Raw genomic sequence first — 14,685 nt, forward strand, 5'->3', positions numbered from 1 at the left:
CTTGGTTTATTGATAGGTCAATAGGAAGTGAATTTTAAGAATGCCCTCTGCTGGACTACAAGCTATTTCAAACAGTCCGATGCAGTTCGTGCAGATTTTAAATTCAAGTGGGTCGCTGCAGTTTGAGCAGAGCGTCAGCCCTGGTAAATACAAACAGTGCTTGTCTTCAGTGCCGGCTCCAGCAGCAACACACACTCAACACCACCACCATGCAACACTCAACAAATCCATATACACGGTCATAAAAGTCTCTATGGTGTATATACACATAAATCACCTGTCCTACTTGGAAACAGTGTGTATACAGTACACACACAGACACTAACAAAGTAAAGTTGAGCCGTGGCTGCTGCTGCTGTCTGCCATTGGCGGCCTTTCGTTTTCACAGTGCTGTGCCACCTCAGTAGGAAAAGTCTGGAGTGTCTTTGAACATCAGCACACAGCCCTGCGGCCGATGAATGAACTCCGCGGCGTTCACCTACTGTCGTCCTGTCTGGGCGCCAGTGGAAAATAAACTATTTAGATAGAGCGACATCCAAAATATCCTCCAAACACATCCTCGAGAGGACACCATGGCTTTGCTCAAATGACATTTATTTAGACATCACTCCTCGTTAAAATATATTTGGCGCATAATTACAGAAGGGGAAGCGTATGTTGAGTGTATTGAGCCGGACTCAATCTGCCGCAGACAACAAAACACAAGGCGTCTTTCCACCACAGCGGCAGCATTATGGTGCAGTACTTCCTACTTTAAAGAGCGGTCTTCCGCTTTCCCCTCTGTATTCTGCGGGATGAAAGGTAGGAGAGCCCGGAACAGAGTGCGGCCTGTCATCACCGCCGCGCTGTCATATCATAGGGAAGCTTTTAAATTGGTACTTCTGCTGCCTGGCAGGGTCGGCCTTGCTGGTGTTTTCTGGTAGCCGCTAGATAAATCTCTTCAGCAGGAGCAGTCCGTCTGTGATTGAGGGGCCAGCCGACACCACAAGAAGGCACGGCTCCGCTACTGAGAGAGACCTTGGTCAGGAGGCTTAAGGTACATAAAACCCCAGCAGCAGTTCATCTACCTCAGCCGTGCCTTGTATTCTCCTCCTCTTATCCTGGAAGCTCTGGGGGCCTGCAGACAAAACATTCCTGTTTTTCTGCAGATTCTTGGCAGCAACGGAGAAGGCCTCGCAAAATTTTTTTTTTTCTTTTTACTATCATTGGCTGGAATTCACCGTAAACAGAGATTCGTGTTGTGTGAGAAAAGAGAAGGTATGTCCCTCACAGAAAAGTGTGCCTTCCTTACTTTGCTACTGTCTTTCAGCCTCTGGCAAATGACTAAACCAGTCTGGGGTCAGATCCAGGGAGCTCCTTAAGTCATTTCCTGCTGGAATATTTAGTTCAGTCTTATTTCATGGGGTCACTCTCTTCACTCACGAGTCCTTTCTTCTGGGTCCCATCAAAACATTATCTTTTCTGTCCCTGCCTTGTCTTCAGGCGATTTATGGCTGGCACTTCCTTGCATTGTAAACACCAGCAGGCTTTATTCGTAATTCAGGGATGCTGCAGGCACAGAGCTACAAGAGAGCGGGAAGCTGCACAGCCACACAATGTAAAGTATTTAATGACGCAGAGATTCTGCATTATTCTGGCTCCTCTATGTCACTTAATTCCAGCAAGGTAAAAAGATTAAACCAGCAGGATGTCGTTCAACCTCAACTTTCCAAAATAAGATAATTTTTCTCTTCTTTATTTTTACTTGTTATTTCGTACTGTAAAGAAATAAAGAAAGATTTATCTGGAAACTATAAAGGATAGGGCATGAAAAGAAATGATTACATGGTGATAATTGGCAACTATTTTGATAATTAATGAATCATTTGAGAAAGTTATCAAGAAAGAAATCTTCATTACCTTCTCAAATGTAAGACTTTGCTGCTTTTCTTTGTTTCTTATCACAGTAAATTAAATGTTTTTGGCTTTAGTCAGACGGAACAAGACATGTCAAGGCTTCATCATTAGATTTACAAAACTGGGATTTTTCTTTACAACAACAACAAACTGATTAATCAAGAAAATAATCTGCAGTTGAATCAACTATGAAAATAAGTAGTTGCAGCCCAGGGTCGTAGCTTCCCACTTTTGATGCAGTAACTAAAACTTTTCTTTACTTTTACTGCATAATAGTGGGTTAACATTTCAGCTGTGACCTGAAGCATGGATCAGAATTTGAATTCGGTCCAACACTGTGGTCTCAAACCAAGCATGAAGAAAAACATCTTCTGTATTGTTTCTTTGAGTTTCAGTGTTTTGTTTTCATTAAATGTCAGTGGGATGATTTCATGTAAAGTGGGACAGGTTTTGGCAAATGTCTCATTGTCCAGTCAAACTAAAGTCTTTTTATTTATTTATTTTTATTTAATTACGTCCTCATCAACAAGCAACAGAGTTATATCTACATAAACTGTCATCCTCTTTTGCAGAGGTGTAATTTTCTGCTTGAGCGGGACACTTAGTTTAGCATTAAAACTCATCATGCGTGTGGGAAAACTGCGAAATGTTTATTCAGATATGTATGTTTGATCCAAATCCGTCCATTCATTTAGCTGATCCATAATATTCAGCTCAAGTAAATATAATGAAGTAGGTCATTATTCAGATTTTCTCCTGAATTCCAGTCGAAAACATTTTGCTGTGACTTTAACAACCTCCCTTCAATTAAAGTTTAAGTTTAAATCAATACATCCTGGTTCACTGTGGAAAAAATGTCAGAGCATGGAAGAAAATGACAATGTCATGAATCATTTTGTCCTGTATCTTTTTTCAGCTGCATTCCTCAATAATACAAAGGAATTCAAATTTCCACTGAGGCATTCTGCGGTTAGTGCCTGTGGGCAGGTCCGGGGGTCTACGACACCAACAGGACCATAGTGACAGAGACGAGGCCCATTCACCGAGACAGATCAACTCATCTTTACAATACAGACCTGGCTGTCCCCGCAACCTGATCTCGTATCCTCCCAGAGTCACTCAGCAGCCTCACATTAGACCCTTTACACTTCCTCTGCCGGGTCTCCTTCCTCTGGCCCCGAGGGTGTGACAACCACGGTATCTGTGAGCCTCTGCGACGGTGTGTGTGTGTGTGTGTGTTTGTGTGTGCACTGGAAACAAAAGAGGGTGACCTCATATGACATGAAAGGAGACATCGAGAATCCTGTCTCAACTGGAGTCAACTGGAGGGTCCACAATGCTGCCACTCCTGCAGTCGCCTGTTAACTGCCACCTGAGCCAAGTTCACCCTCTGAGCCGCCTGCGGCACAAAGAGAAGAAATCCTGTACGCTGTGTCTCCCGCATTCTGTCCGACCGATCGAAGCGTTTAAGTTCAGTGCTAATTGAGGACTGCTGGAAAGAAATGTTCTCCTAAGCAGCAGGCAGGTGACAACAACAATGGGGCAATAACTTTTCATCACCTCTTCCTGCAGCGGTGGGTTTGTCTGGGGGTTGGTTTGTGGCATTTACTGCCATGTGAGGGGAGGCACTCAGCGCAAAGTGGAACCAGAATTTCCTGATCCATTTTTGTGCTGGAACCTTTGTAGACAAGCCAACAGATCTCCTCGGTCGAGTGCACACACACCTGCACCCGGCGGAAAGGAGGAGGAGAGGGGAGAGAGAAAAAAAAAGCGATGGAGCTCGAGCGCAGACCGCAGTAAATAACCGCATAAAATTAAACTCCTGGCAGGGAAATGATAAAGACTGAGGGGAAAGCACAGCGTTCACTCACATCGGTCCATTCAAGCTGCGCCGCTATGTGGGTGGGCTGCAAATCAGAACCAGCTTTTTACAGGCCCGTCCCTTAGAGGAGGCAGCGCTGTGTGGCAAAGGCCAGCTGCCACTCTCCCAAGCTGCATCGCACTCCAGCTCGCTCCCGGTTAACCACATGACAGCCAAACCAACGGCAACCCTGACCTTTCAGATCCCCCCCCCCCCCCGATTGTCACCTCCCTCCCATTCCCATTCACACCTGCAGGATAATGGTTAAATAACAGAGCTGGGGGGGTTGCAGCATTAAGCTCTTTAATTAAACAGCTCAAAACACAGTGCACCCTCCAGTGGGTGTTACGCTAATGCTAATGTTCATCTGCCTGTGTGCTGCAAGGTGACAATAAAGGAATGGAAAACACATTTATTCTGATTATATTCATCATGGAATCTAAAATATATTGGGAGAAATAAAACAGAGCAATAATAAAATATTAGATAAAAACAATTTGAGGACGTCCTAGTGCTACCGTCCTCACTGAGAATCAACCATAATTCTGCAGCTTAACACAACTTTCAGCCACTTTCGACTAACTTCTTTAGCTCGCCAGTGTGTATGTTTGAGTCAAGGGCAGTTACTGACAATTTTCGTGATTAATTGTTTGGTTTTAAAAAAGTCTGAAAATATGTGAAATGTCCCCGTCAGTCTTCAAATGTGCTGCTGGGTCTGCCTAACAATCAGTCCATCCACCCTGATATAAAATCACTCATCCTCTTTAATGCAGCTTTAATTTCGGTTATTTTCATATCGTTACATTGAGCAAGTTCATGCTTGCAATGAAAGTCAACAGACGGAATAAATCTCATGTTCGTCCTGCCACACTACCACTTCCTGCCTCTAAGGAGGCGTTCACAATCTAGCGCCAACCTCCAGGGCTGAAACAGTGAAGTGCCAAGAACTGCAGTTCCTCTAATGACCACTTGAGGCTGGCTACAAAAGTGAGTCCATCCCCATAGACTCCCAGACATGAACATGTTTACAGCCTGGTACAGAAAACAGTTTTGGTCTTTCTAGTTAATTTCCTCTTGAATTTCCTCTTTCATGATGACTGTACGGGGGAGGAGGGATTTCTATATAACTCGCCTGTTTACATTTTATTAAGACTTGAATTTCTGCGTAAGGGCGTGGCTGCTTTGAGTGACAGGTGGGTGAGTGTATGATTGTCACCAAAGTCTTGGTTCCACATGCGCCTCACCTCTTTGCCCAATTTTGGATTAGCTGGGAGTTAGGAGCGGAGTCAGGCAACTGCCAAGATGGCGAAGGTGGAGGAGCTCACTCTGAGCTTCAAATCCTCTCTTCAGAAACCTGTGGATGACGTCACAGAGGCTACGTCCATCTAGTCCATAGATAGATAGATAGATACTTTATTTGTTCATAAAGCAGGTTTTTCTACACCTTATACATAAAAACATGAAGCCACTCTTACTTTTCAGTACAGAATTCCTCCAATGTGACTAAAGGGCTCACGCTCACAACTTGAACATACTAATTCAGTGTTTGTTTCCTTCTCTACCGTCTATTTAGTTTAATTGACTCCATCTGCCTGTGTGAAGGTGTGACTCATGAGAGAAGGCATTAATTTTAATACTCATGAAGCATTAGGTAAGCTGTAGGTGTGTCCCTTTATGTATTTCAGTATTCAGACCAGTCCTGTAGCCTAGAATGAACTGTTAAATCCATACCAGCAGACATGCGTGATTCAGGCTGATTTTTAGTCATCCTGACTCCCTGCCAGCTTATTACCACTGCGAGCCTGACGTGAGTCATCCTGATAGCACAGCCTGTTCGAGCTTAGGCAGAATTACTATGAACTTAAGTGGTTATCTCTGCTCTCTCTGTGATTGTTGGCACACAAACACACTTTAGACACGCTTTCCACCGAGGTGCCAGCTGAACACGTTAACAAAACAGAGAAATATCATTAGTCCTACTGTCCTACTCCTCATGCCCCAGTGCCTTCATACATATTCTGCTGACAGTTATTTTTTTGACGTTAATTATTTAAGATGCTGACTGTGGAAACGGAGCTCACGCTTTGACAAAACAAGCTCTTTGTAGGTTTTTCTAGTTTCCTTGTTCATTGTTTCCTGGTTAAATTCAAAACACATTTTAGAAACTTCATGTAGACACTGAAGATGAGTGGGATGAAAAAAAGAAAAAAAATCATCATCAAGTGTTTCTTGACAAAGACCAGAACTCTTCTCATGTTGTGTTACTCAGTGCTGCCTAGCCCTGGGGTGTCTTTCATGTGACGGCTGTTTTATTAGAGTTCTTAATTCCTCAAAGCGGGACACTCGAGAGTTACAAGGCACTGATTTTCTATGCTAGAGGGAGGTCTCAACCCAGCCTTTTGTTCCCTCTCATGTCAGCGTAATTCATTATTAATTCATTATTATTTAATTGGGATTTTTTTTTTCCTAAGCGTTAGGGCTCACATCAGCCCGACCATCAAGACCTCCCAGCAGGAGAAGATTTATCACCTCCCCTAAAGGTATACCACTAAAACCCCAGCTGCTCAAACTAAATACAGTAGCTCATCTTTTTTTTAATTATTAAAAACATATTTATTGGTAGGTGTCGGCTACAACAAACCAACTCTCATGACTCTTTGAAGTAGCAGAGGATTCACATAAGAGTGAGCTGGCTTCCTTTAATTGGAAACCATCTTAAAGGACTAGTTTGACATTTTGGGAAAAAAATGATTTGCTTTTTTTTTGTTTTTCTCCAAGAATCAAGTGAATCGATCAGTTTAATATGAATCTTGAACCAAATGTGTTCAGTTGTTTTGGCATTCTCAATAAATGTACGGAAACACTGCACATGATCATGGCTGACCTTTAGTGGCCTGTATGGATGATACCTACACTCTCTGTGGGCAAAATGGTGCTGGTGATAAAAACCTGTGTGCTACACATTATTATAATAATCCCAGTGTAAATGAATGAGGGGAAATGAAAAGAAAAAAAAACTGAAGAAACAAAAGTTGGATGATGTTTGAGATACTTTCAGCCAGTAGAGGAGACCGTGTAACGTAATATATACTGAAGGGAGCAGTCTAAATTATATGATGTGTATATAGAGGACACTGTGTGATGCAGTAAGATAAAAGATCATCCACAAGTCAGAGCTGAGATACAAGCAAACATCTGCGTCGACAGAGAAGTGCAACAGCTGCCGAGCCCCCTCTCCCTCTCTATTGGTGGTTTACTTTAGACATTCCTCTGACATACACACTGCACACACATTTACAGGCACAAGAGCATGAGAGAGTCTGCAGTGTTTTGGAGTGGTGAAGTGATGTTGGCAGTGTTTTACGGTGAGTGTGTGTTTGTCTCATTATGTGGACCCCACAGGCCAGACAGTTCTAGTAAAGGAGACGGGACTGTCGCCTCAGGAGAGATGGATGGGCTGGAAGATCAGTGCGAGGGGTGTGAAGGGAAGGTGGGAAGGGAAGGAGGGGAGGAGGTGAGGGGTGTGTCTCGACACGCAGCCCCTCTGGGTAGACGGGCAATGACATCCAAAGCACTTCCTCCCTCGCACTCCAAAGGAACATGTTGTTAACGTAGAGAGACAGGCCGACACTCTCAGACAGTGATCACAAGGGAGCGCCATATCAGTGGCCCTTGTTCATCAGGCCACACCCACTTGATCAGAGAGTTGATGAAGGTTCAGTTATGACTTATCAAACACTTGCCACTTTTACCACAGGTACAAATGAAGTCATTTCCTTTCCAGCAGCAACCTTGACTCTGGGGCGTGACGGTGTTGTTGTGAGGAGCGTGTTCAGGAGCAAACCATTTAAAAACAAAACACAACAACAACAAAAAGTCTAATATGATGCCAAGCTGCACGTCTGTCTGTGGCTGATTTGATTCAGAAGGAGCAGAACAAAATATAATCCCTATATTCTTCTGTAAAAAAAAAACAAAACAGCGATGGGGAAATATTTAACATAGCTAAGGTTGAATTTAGTGGAATAAACTACAAATCTCAAGGGGATTATAAAAACCAACTGGCATGTGAAACCCCTATCGTCTGAGGAGGAAGTGGAGTCAGCCCGGGGTGTTTTCCACATTACATGCAGCCCTAATATCAAAGGTGATAACAATTCCAGCTGCGTCGCTGTTGCTGCTACACACAGGATCATCTGGAGGATTCATCCCCGACCAGTGGCTGCAGGCCCCCGTCCACCGCCATCACCAAACACGACGCAAAAGCACACTCGGACTCCTTCATGCACAAATGTAACAACAACAAAACATTTTTTCACATTAAGTTCATGAATCAGACAGATGCAGCTACACAGAGGTTAAAACGGGAGCTGGATGGAAGGCACCTTTCACTCAGTTTCCTGCCTTCCTCGCAGCGGGGGTGTGGGACACGAAGGGGAGAAAAAGAGGAAACAGTTGTTCTCTGAGTTCTATATCTCTATTCTTAATAAAGGCTGTCGCTCCTTTCAGAAGTTTAATTAGAGGCTGAGGTGGTTGCACGCGATGGATCTGGCCCTTGGCATAGACCTGCGACAGCTCTGTAGGTGTGGATCCGCTCAGAAGTGCGTCGTCTATTTGGCGCTCCAGGCCTATCAGGCAGAGGAGGGGGCAGGTAGATCAGGTGTGAATCAATAACAGGCCTGTCAAGGTGAGAGACCCCAGAGGAGAACATGATTGATGGGAGAGGCGTCCCCTCTGTGTGGTTCAGCGTACAGTGAACGATCACAGCTTGAAGATCTGAATTTGGACAATCAACTTTCTCCATAAAGGGCCGTCAACTCTGGAAAATATCACCCACTGAAATCACATTAACTCCAGATATAAATTCATTTTCCTGTTGTCTCTTTTCAGACTGTATATGTTTAGCTAATTGTAGGATATTATCAGTTGTGTTGTTTTTGCTATTGACTGTTTTAATTACATCACACATGTAAAAGCCCAACTAGGGACAGGAGTCGAGAATTAGCAGCAACTACTTGTCTGTGCAACACATTAGTTTCTGACTTGTTTAGAAACTATGTTAAATTGCATTGTCCCTATCAAATAAATAAATAAACTCAAATAAGGAATTGTTCAACATTCTGGGAAACATTATTTGTTTTGAGATGAGACGATCAATAAAGCCAGGCGATAGTTATCTTCTTTTAGCTTGAAGACTGGAAACTGGGTGAAACAAACACCAGCACCGCTGAAGCTCATTACTGAACACATTATATCTCCTGGTTTAATCCACACAAAAACATCAAGTTCTGGACTATTTCTGGACTTGCTGCAGTAACTTCCTGAAGTCTCGTCAGCATGAAGCCGCTGACTTCACACACTACATAATGTTTTCAACTGACTCCTCCACATGAAGTGAAAAAGGGAGAGATTATCTTGAGCCAGCGCACAATCTCTGTGTTTCAGAGACGGTAAATCTGACTGATAATGTCATAAGAGACGTGATTGATGTCATTTCAGTGGTGACCTTGTTATCAGCTGGTCCATAAACAGAGCAGGAAATCATCTGTAATCGTTAGGGTCACAAATAGTACATCAAAAGTCCACGGCCTGAAAGGGAGGCTGAATTGTGTCACAGTCTTTCCAGAGCAAAAACAGAGCAGCGTGTTTTTATTTGACTGAGATCGAAGACAATCGCATTATTCAGTACAAAGACACAAAACCCAACTAACTACTACTCTGCTGAAAAAAGAAAACTGTTGGACTAATAATCAGGTGTTTGTGTCTGCATGTCTTTCTAGCTTGAGTAGAATAGCACCTGAAGTTGATTATATATTACTTTTCTTTTTTTTTTTTATCAAATGTGGATTTGACAAAGCAGTGAGCAGCAAGTCGGTCGTGTGTAAACATGGAGACCAACCGGCCCACAGAGAGAGGGCACCAGAGATCGCTCACACACTGTTGTAGTCAGCACAGCCAAACCCAGTGTAGACTACAAGTGGATTTTGGCCGATAAATCCGTCTGGATTGTAGAGTCGGTGCACTGCTGCCTGAATTCATGTCAAGAGACAAACATGCTCTGTGCAGTGAGACGCTGTAGAGTGAGTATTACGGTGCACGCGGCGTGTTGAAGCTGTGAATGGAGCTGTTTGTCTGTTTTCACAAAGAGCCCATTTAAAGATACAGCACTTAAGTCGAAATCTCAAACGATCATGTATTCAGACAAAATATATATGATTTATGTCACTGAAGTAAAATCTTGACACTTATTGACTCATTTAAATATTTTTTTTAATCCAAAGTTGTTTTTACTGTTTTTTAAATTCTATTTTCATCCTAATGTTCTGATCTTAATGTTCCCATGCTTCTGTAAAGCGATTTGAATTGAATTAATAAAATAGACTTGCCCTGCCAAAAACAAAAACACAAAGTAAAGAAAATCACTCATCCTAGTTTCTTTTTCAGAATTATCACAAATCTCAAGATGTTTTGCTGCTGATGTGTCTGTGCAGTGTTGGGGATTACTGTGTGAAGAAGTTGTATAAAGTCTTTTGTGGCTCCTGGGGGAGTTGTGTAAAGCCTTTTTATACAGTGTATGTGTAACACCTGATAAATTACCTCCAGTGATGTCACCTGAGTCTGCGTCTTTTAGGTCTGAAGACTACAAGTTTGAAAACTAAAATAAATCTAAGTGTGAGGACTCCAAAACTGTCGGCAATCAAGTTGCATTGTGGGTATTGTAGTATTGTAGTGGAAGTAACAAAAATCAATTGATTAAAAATGGAGGTGAATTGAAAAACAGAGAGATAAATAATCAAGTGATTTGATTACTTTACAGCCTGATTGACAGTCGTGATATGATGAAAACAGAGACATGTGTCATCATATTCCCTGTCTTCCAGTAAAGTGGCCTGGAGGGTGGGAGTAACAAAAAACTACTGAAAAAAATGGAGGTGATGAAAAGGCTTATGAAATAATTATGGAAGCGATGAAATGTATCTGAATTGAAAAATAGAGTGATCACTTGTCAATTGACTTGATGAACTTGACTGAGATTTTATTTGAAACACCGTTTTTATTATGTCTGCCCAAAATGTCAATCAAAAGCCACACCCACTGACTAACTGAGGCTTTGGCTTTCAACTTGCAGTGGGCGTAGCTTTTGATTGACATTTTGGGCGGAGCTAATAAACAGTAGACAGTTTAAAGTATATAAAACAAACACACCATAGGAAACCAGTGCAGGAGAGCTTTGAGACAGGCTGTGTTTTCTCAGCACAGCTTATTAAACATTGGTAAATATGTTACAAAGGCAGAAGGCAAAGAAATGAAAGTAAGTGAGATTTAACCCACAGGGGCTGTTTTGTTCCAAGTGTAAACAGGTTTAAGATTCAAACTGCAATGGAGAACAAAGTCTGTTTTCTGACAGTCACTGTGTGTAAATAACAGTTTTCTTATCTGTCCACTTGATATCGGCCCCTCATCACCGTCCTCACTGCGCCCCTGCTGTTCCAAACCGTCTCATCTCTCAGTGAGGAGAGAAACATCACCCGCCTCGGAGCAGGACCTTCCTATGAAGGACTTTATTATGAGGAACCGTGGAAAAATAAAAGCGTGCCGACAACAGACAAGGGAAAAAAGAAAAAAAACTTGTGCATAAAAGGCGAGTGATAAGCGAGGTAGATTGGCGATAAGAGACAAAGACTGTACATGCACAAACGCGCCGAGACCAAGGAGATGAGGGCTGGCGATAAAACACACCAAGCTGAAGGTGGCGAAACACAAGCGGCTGAAACAGAGGGACAGGAAGGGAAAAAGACTGAGATATAGAAGGCAGGAGAGAGAGAGAGATTAAGGGTGAAGATGGAAGTGTATGTGTGTGTGTGTCTCACTGTTGCACCTGTGAGTAATCTTGGGTTCGTCAGTGTGCTTCGACAGACATCTCTGTAGGCTTCGCTTCCTCTAAATGGGCCAGATGAATATGTAATCTGTGCTCTTTCATCCTGATCCTTTATTTCCACCCTGGCCACTTACAGCAGCCCGCTCTGCTGCTGATCACAGCGCCACGAAAACTGCACAGGCACGATATGCTGCGCACAAGCCGCACAAAAGACAGGCCACAGGGTCAGATCTTACTGTGTGTGTATTTACTGGCCTTTATGATGCCCGTCCCTGTATATACCCTAATGTGCAGTATAGAAGAAATGCAAAAAAGGGGCTATTAACATTAGAGCTTTATTGCAAAACAACAAAACAATATAAATGCTGATAAATACCAACAACTCAACCATTACTTCTCCAAGTGTTTTTTGGTCAAACTCGAGAGATGATGATGGGCGCTGTGTTATAACCAGTTAACTGCTCCTTAAAATCAAACACCTATCACAAATAATGGTCTCCTTCAAGCCTGATCAGATCAGGATTTTTACAGTTTTGTCACATTAAACCACTTTTTTGGTCAAACCAGTGAAAATGTGGCTGCATTAGATTCAATTCCAGGCAAATGTAACTCAAGCGGAGGTTGTGCCTGGGCTTTCACAGTGCTGATTAGAGAGCTCAATGGAGCTCAACAAAAGAGCCTGTAGATGACTTCACACATTACGTATTATCTGATTCAGGTGATGTGTAATATGGGGGTTGCAAGACATCACCGACATCCGGCTAAGCCTCAGATTTAGCTCAGAGAGATGAGGACTATGGGACCCTCAGCTGATATCAGAGATGATTTATGCAGAAAGATCAAGAAATGACATGATGAACTAACCCCACTGGGCCAAACATGGTAATGCAGCAGGGGCCTAAAATGATAAAAGATCTTAGTGTTTTGACTGTCAGCAGCATCTACTGGCCTGAGCCAAGATCATGACTGAGGGCTCAGTGGAGCCCACAGGTTGAGGTAGAGTTTACACTGCAGTCTGATGTTGTCACATACTCCAGCATGAAACTGTATAAGTAGATTATATGGGTCATGGAAACAAGCAAAACATCACAGACATAATATGGAAGAGCCACTGACATCAAATGAATTGTTGAAATATTTCAACAGAGGTTTACTTTCACTTGCGGCCCTGTTAGCCAGTCTCTCATCTACTGTAACTCACTGTCCTCCTCCACCAGCATTTTGCTTTTGCATGGATTCCCATCTAAGTAGATTAGGAGAGCGCTCTTGTTTTCGTGAAGACATTGCAAGCTGTCTGCTGTCCATCAGTCCACATCAAGCACATCCAATGTGTTGGCCTCCGCCTCCTCGTCCTGTTAGATACTGAGGCCAAAGACGGGCGCCATGCCAAATACACCAGATAGTTTTATCCACAGCTGCAAGCAGGCGGCCAGCCCAAATAACAATGGAGTCCACTCATTAAAGCTAGCCCGACTGACTCTGACAAAGACACAGAGGGAGAGAGTAGGAGCAAGGAAAAACCTATTAAAAAAAGAATCCAGACAAAAAAAAAAAAAAAAAAATTAAACAGCATTCGTTCAGTAAGTTTTGGTCTTGGGCAGAAAATTGAAGTCAAACAGCAAGATTGTTTCTGTACGAAGGAAAGAGTAATGGAGTGTGTGATGGACGAGACTTAAGAATTGAACTGATATCAGATGCAAAAGATATCTGGTTTTGTACCCTGGGGCTATGCAGAGCATGCCTCCCACGTGCGGAAATGAAACCAATCTCTCCACTCAGGAGCACCACCTCTATTATCTGCAGCAACAGTGTGGTATCAGTCTACAAAACGCTATTTTGTTCCCATGCATGACGTAATTTAAGCAATGGACACAATAAAACAAAAGCGACAGCTATCTTGTGTTATCTTGTCTTGACTACACTCTCCTTGACGGGTAATTCAACATTTAAACAACTTGCGAACAAACAACATACTGGCAACTGTTTATCAAAGCTGGAAACAAACCGCTGTAATCATATTATCACAGAGTCAAAATTCTTGTTTTCATGCCCAGAAAGTCTATTTACATGTGCAGTGTCGAGCCTTCAAACTCAATGAAAACCTGGGCTAAAATAATAATATTGCTGCATAATTTATGTGTAAAAACTTTTTAGTTTTTTTCAATACTAATACTGGCAATAATGAAAATAATAATTTAATAATAAATGTAATTAATCATAAATGATATTATTGTCCTACTTACAAAAACAGTGTACCGTCGTGCTAGCGCCTCTGTGGGGCTAAACTTAGCTAACTGCTAAGTCAGCATGCTAACATGCTCACAGCGACAAAGCTAACATGCTAACATTTATCAGGTATAGTAATTACCATGTTCACCATCTTAGTTTATTTTAACATTAGGTAATTAGCATCAAACTCAAAGAACAGCTGAGGCTGATGGAAATGCCATTAGTTTCGTTAGCATTTAGCCATGCTGCTAGCATAGCTAACAAGCAAAATAAAAAGAAAATGCTTAAGTGTGTCACTGCTGGTTCAGAATGATTGTGGTCGAGGCTGTCAGACTGAAAATGAGAGTGAACAACATGGTTAGCATCAGCTGTAATTATATTTAATTTTCTATAGGTTCTTATTCTCCGCAGTAGCATTCCTCCAAACTGTGTTTGATTAGCCACAACTTCAGAACAGTCTTTCTTACAGTAACATATGAGCTGGCCACAAAAGCCTTTATTTATTCCAAGGGGTCCCACCAGCAGCCTGTGTTTTCTCCAGGAGACTCTAACATTAAAGACCTCAGCCTTCTATTTCTGTCCTATGGTTAAGTTTTACAGAATTGTGCTGTGACAGCCATCGGCCTCCAGAGCTGCGTGCATGTGTGTGAAGGGAGAGAGTGCAGGCTGCAGTGCCATGCTGGGAGAGCAGTTAGCATGTAGCAGCGGGGACATAGCTTGGTGCTGTGCCGACGTAACCTGAAGCCTGCTGGTAAAGGCATTTCATGCTTTCACACGAGCCCGGGCTGTCTGTGTGTGTGTTTGTGAGAGTGTGTGTGAG

The 14,685-nt window shown here is 42.6% G+C and overlaps 1 protein-coding gene across 2 annotated transcripts in view; it reads right to left on the reverse strand.

The window, feature by feature from the left end:
- The window catches only part of rnf43 (ring finger protein 43), a 79,931-nt gene that overhangs the window by 40,740 nt on the left and 24,506 nt on the right, over positions 1-14,685 (reverse strand). The gene's annotated exons all lie outside the window — the stretch shown is intronic.

Source organism: Seriola lalandi, unplaced genomic scaffold, assembly GCF_002814215.2.
Source record: "Seriola lalandi dorsalis isolate HSWRI2012SDOR001 ecotype SW California unplaced genomic scaffold, Sedor1 jcf7180002054581, whole genome shotgun sequence".
NCBI lineage: Eukaryota > Metazoa > Chordata > Actinopteri > Carangiformes > Carangidae > Seriola > Seriola lalandi.